General features: G+C 44.2%; 1 pseudogene; it reads left to right on the top strand.

Moving 5' to 3' along the window:
• The first annotated feature begins 1,131 nt into the window (after positions 1–1,131).
• LOC141167357 (olfactory receptor 5AR1-like) lies at positions 1,132–2,066 on the top strand (annotated as a pseudogene).
• The last annotated feature ends 3,828 nt before the right edge of the window (positions 2,067–5,894 follow it).

Here is a 5,894-nt window from a genome sequence, read left to right as displayed (position 1 = left end):
TTAGTCTTTGGACGTTACCCCCTGTGAATCTAGATGTCATAAATCGCCACCAAAATATCTTGACTAAAGGCCAATACAATTGCCAATATTTTTACATCTGAATGAAGGATTGATTTTCGATTCTTAGGATTCCACATTTCTTTGTCTTTGGTAAGTTTTAACAAAACAAGAATTGCAGTTTTGTACATGGAGTCCAGAAATTCTCCTTGTCGGGCTTTAGACTACAAGTCTGCAGCCACTCTATGTCTGGACTACTGCAACTCTCTACTGATCGATCTCCCTCTAATGAAACATTCTCCTCTCCAATTCATCATGAATGCAGCAGCCAGGGTCGTATTTATATCCAGCCGCTTCACTGATGCCTCCACCTTGCGCCAGTCATTACACTGGTTGCCCACTCACTACAGAATACAATATAAACTCATATCTCTCACCCACAAAACTCTCCACAGTTCTGCATCACACTATATATCCTCCCTCATCTCTGTCTATCTCCCTACAGGTGCCCTTTGTTCTGTAACTGACCAAAGACTAACATTCTCCAAAATCCAAACCTCGCACCTCCGTCACCAAGACATCTCCCGTGCTGCGCCAGTTCTCTAGAATGCACTACCCAAGACGATCCGATTGATATGGCACGTTTTAAAGGGTGCTTTAAAAACATCTTTTTAAACAAGCCTATCACCTCAACTCAGTAACTTAGCTCTCCCCTGTTCCCTCATTCTAAGTATTATTCAGAAGCTACTCCCTTCTATTCATCTGTCTCCACACCCTCCATGCACACATTAACTGCACTTGATAATTGCACTTAAACATACTGGCTGATGACCGGATCATGCAGTCTTATATGAAAATCCCTATTTATTATAATTGCTGGACCTGAAATAGCAAGCACTTTTCACCTATTGTGTCCCTCCATTCCATTGTATATTGTAAGCTTACAAGCAGGACCCTCACTCCTAATGTAACTGTTTAAACTGTCTTACCTTGTATTGAATTTATTGTCTGTACATGTCCCCACTTACTTGTAAAGTGCTGCGGAATATATTGGCACTATATAAATACAACAACTACTATCATTATTATAAGTAATCATGAATATATGACAATTTCTCTCCACAGGCCAACAACATGAATGCCTGTATAAATGCTAGCTCAGCACATGAATTTTACATTGTCGCCTTCTCGATGCCTTCAGTGGGACAACTTGTGCTATATTTAGGGATATTCATCATTTATCTACTGACTTTTTTGGGGAATTTCTCAATTATTTTTCTTGTATACTTTATAGCAAAACTCCACACTCCAATGTATTTCTTCTTGTGCAATCTTGCTGTTGTGGACCTCACATCCAGCTACACTTGTATTCCTAAGCTTCTTACCATCACATTGTCCCAAGATCACAGGATCTCAATTGATTGGTGCATGACCCAGCTGTTTTTTTCCTCTTGTGCGCTAATGGTGAAATTTTCATGTTGACATCAATGGCCTTTGATCGCTATGTGGCAATATGTAAGCCTCTGCAATATCACACAATAAAGAGAAAGAATGTGTACACTGTAATGGCGGCCTCTGCATGGATGGTCGGCACTTTAAATTCTCTATCACACACGGTACTTACATCCATATTGGAATTCTGTAATTCACATGATATCAATAATTTCTTTTGTGACCTGAATTCAGTGATTGCTCTTTCCTCTACAGATGTTACAAGCCGGAAGGTTTTTATGTTTTTTGAAACTGTCATCATATCTCTTGTGCAATTCCTACTTACTATAATCTCTTATATCTTTATCTTTTCCGCCATATGGAAGATCCGTTCATCAGCCAGACGTATGAAAGCTTTCTCCAGCTGCACCTCCCATGTCATCACTGTTATATTATTCTATGCACCACTTATGTTCTTGTATATGAAGCCTGAATCTGAAGAATCGATGGAGCAGGACATGTTGCTGTCGATGCTCTATATTGTTGCTGTCCCAATGTTAAATCCTTTGGTTTACAGTCTAAGAAATAAAGAGGTGTGTGAGGCTGCTGTAACATGGACCAAAGAAATAAAATTGTAGGTCTATCTACTAGATCTAATATTTGGTATTTTATTATAACCATTTCTATACTACACGGTTGGGCATGTGAACATACCGAGAGATCATGCACTGTCTGGACTTCCTCCCATTTCACTCAAGACAAGCTGAGTTTCAAGTCCAGAAAATTGATTAAACTCAAACGGCAAAGGTATTGATGCTGCTGCACCTTTGGGAAGCAAGGTCTGAGTTCAAAGACTATTGAGAACCATGGCCTGAGCTCAAAGACTATTGGGAACCATGGCCTGAGCTCAAATACTATTGGGAACAATGACCTGAGTTCAAAGACTATTGGGAACAATGACCTGAGTTCAAAGACTATTGGGAACCATGGCCTGAGCTCATAGACTATTGGGAACCATGGCCTGAGCTCAAAGACTATTGAGAACCATGGCCTGAGCTCAAAGACTATTGGGAACCATGGCCTGAGCTCAAATACTATTGGGAACAATGACCTGAGTTCAAAGACTATTGAGAACAATGACCTGAGTTCAAAGACTATTGGGAACCATGGCCTGAGCTCAAAGACTATTGGGAACCATGGCCTGAGCTCAAAGACTATTGGGAACCATGGCCTGAGCTCAAAGACTATTGGGAACCATGGCCTGAGCTCAAAGACTATTGGGAACAATGACCTGAGTTCATAGACTATTGGGAACAATGACCTGAGCTCAAAAACCTTTGACCAATTTTTTCACGGAGTGGACACAGGGTGGAGAATAGGAATTACGTAAGCGGAAGACAAAGAGCTGAAATTATGTCAATTGATGAAGCATAGTTGGAGTCATAGCAACCTTTTCTGTAGCCTGCGCAGAGGCCGGCAGCTGACATTGGCATGCCAGCTATGGCAATGCATAACATCACTGCTTTGCAACGCAATTGCCTGGCAAGCTGGCATCAGCTGCCGTTCTCTGATTGGTAGGAAGCGAGTATTACAGCGAAGGGAGATGAAGGGTCCCTGCTCTGCAAGACACTCAGATGCACATCCAGCTGAACTAGGTACTGGCATCAGCATATCCCCCTCCAGCATGGGCCCTGTCATACTCACACCCTCTGCAGCTGTGATTATTAATTATGCCTCTGCATCTACAGTATATACAATGGGGGAAATAAGTATTTGATACACTGCCGATTTTGCAAGTTTTCCCACCTACAAAAAATGGAGAGGTCTGTAATTTTTATTGTAGGTACACTGCACTGCGAGAGACAGAATCTAAAAATAAAATACAGAAAAAACGGAAAATCACATTGTATGATTTTTACATAATTAATTTGCATTTTATTGCATGAAATACTGTATATACTCTTGCATAAGCCAATTTTTTCAGCACATTTTTATACTTGAGTATATACTTACATTCCGCCTGTGGAGAGTGGTAGGGGGGTTGTGGCGGTGGAGGAGCGGGGCACAAGCAGTAGCTGGCTGCTGCAGCTACCAAGTGTGCCCGCTGCTAAAGAAAATGAATAGCCACTCTTCTCCATGCCCATGGATGAGGAGAGGATTGAATATTCATATTCTTAAATAGAGCACATTGTACCCACAGCCGCCGGCTTCCTGCTGTGGCTCAGCAGTCATGTGTGACCGCTATTAGAGTGTAAGAATATTCACTCTTCTCCACTCCCATGGGCAAGGAGAAGAATGAATATTCATTCTCTATAGTAGTGGGCACACAGGATCGCTGAGCCGCAGCAGGAGCTCTCTCTCGCTCACTCTCACTTTCTCTTGACATTGCTGCTGCTGACACTGTGCGCTATTAAAGAAAATTAATGTTCACTCCTCTCCATGCTCATAGTCCCAGCGTGGAGAGGAGAGAATATCCCCTCAGCTCACCTCAGCGTCTGAAGTCACATGACAGTGATGTCATGCGCTGCTCAGATGATGAGATCAGCTGCTGGCACAACAGGACGCAGCACTGGAGCAGAAAGAAGGAATGTGTTTATTTTACATGTATACAAGGATAGGGGGCTATGCATACCAGGATTGGAGATAAGTGGGCCATGCATACCATGATTACGGATGAAGGGGCCATGCATACCCGGATTGGGAATGAGGGGGCCATGCATACCAGGACTGGGGATGAGGGGGCCATGCATACTAGGATTTGGGATGAGGGAGCCATGTATACCAGGATAAGGGGGCCATGCATACCAGGATTGGGGATGAGGTGTCCATGCATACCAGGATTGAGGATGAAGGGACCATGCATACCAGGATTGGAGATGAGGGGGCCATGCATACCAGGATTGGTGATTAGGGGGCCATGCATACCAGGATTGGAGATAAGTGGGCCATGCATACCACGATTACGGATGAAGGGGCCATGCATAACAGGATTGGGAATGAGGGGGCCATGCATACCAGGATTGGGGATGAGAGGGCCATGCATACCAGTATTTGGGATGAGGGGGCCATGCATACCAGGATTGGGGATGAGAGGGCCATGCATACCAGTATTTGGGATGAGGGAGCCATGTATACCAGGATAAGGGGGCCATGCATACCAGGATTGGGGATGAGGTGGCCATGCATACCAGGATTGAGGATGAAGGGGCCATGCATACCAGGATTGGAGATGAGGGGGCCATGCATACCAGGATTGGTGATTAGGTGGCCATGCATACCAAGATTGGAGATGAGGGCGCCATGCATACCAGGATTGGTGATTAGGGGGACATGTAAAGTGCATTGAGGTGAAGGGTGCATTGCTGGAAAAGGGCAAAAAAAAAACTCTTTAAATCTCTTAATTTGCGAGTGTGAACGAGCTGAGTGTGACCGGAGCGTAAATGCGAACGAAAATAAGTGTGTGACTTGTTTTTCAGTGAAGAGGTACTGTATTTGGGAATCCTGCAGAAAATACCTGTGTGAATTGCGGTGAGTTGCTGCATTGTGACCTGCTGAGTGCTTTTCTATCTGTTTAGTTTAATTGGGCTTTTTAAAACCTATTTTCTCACTACAGTTTTACAGTTTCTTAGTTTACTACCTGTGTATTTAAGGGTTAACTACATTGCACTAAAATCCTGAGGTGTAGCTTCACTCACAAGGGGTTAATTAAGGGGAAGGGATCATAATTAAGGGTTTATAAGGGGCAGCTAGTTGGGCATCCAGTCCTTTGGAAGTGCATTGAGGTGAAGGGTGCATTGCTGGAAAAGGGAAAAAAAAACTCTTTAAATCTCTTAATTTGCGAGTGTGAACGAGCTGAGTGTGACCCGAGCGTAAGTGTGAACGAAAGGACTTTGGACTGAATTGCTGTCTGTATTTCACTAATTCTTTACTTTTCTTTTTACTTAACATTTTGTCTATTGCAATCCCCATTAGGAAATGAGCTCCATTATTGACAATGCTATCTAGTGCACATCTTGCCACATGTATGCATTCCTTGAACAGCCGGTCAAGGTTGCTTAATGCTGCGCGAGATGTGTGCACGTTGTGCATTTGGAAGCCCAGATTCTGGATCTAAATGAGCAGCTGGCAACACTGAGATCCATTGACAACATGGAAAGGAGTCGGCTGCTCACTGAGCAGCAGCTCACTGGGGTAGATGTGGGGGAAGGTGGTAGTCGGGAGCTGCAGGACAGTGAGGCCGCTAGTTGGGTGACAGTCAGAAGGGGGGGTAGGGGGAAGAGTGCCAGGGAGGCTAGTCCTGATCTGGCACACCCCAATAAGTTTGCAAAGTTGGCAGATGAGGGGAGTGACGGTACAGGGGTAGCACTGCTGCAGCAAGGCATGTCCCCTGAAAGCCGGAGGAGCGTCAGCTCCAGTAAAGAGGGAAATAGAAGAGTAGGGCAGGCCAGGTAGGTGCTGGTAGTAGG

Source organism: Phyllobates terribilis, unplaced genomic scaffold (assembly GCF_046119375.1).
Source record: "Phyllobates terribilis strain yellow unplaced genomic scaffold, ASM4611937v1 Scaffold_11__3_contigs__length_659146591, whole genome shotgun sequence".
Lineage (NCBI taxonomy): Eukaryota > Metazoa > Chordata > Amphibia > Anura > Dendrobatidae > Phyllobates > Phyllobates terribilis.
This window is presented reverse-complemented; position numbering and strand designations above follow the sequence as displayed.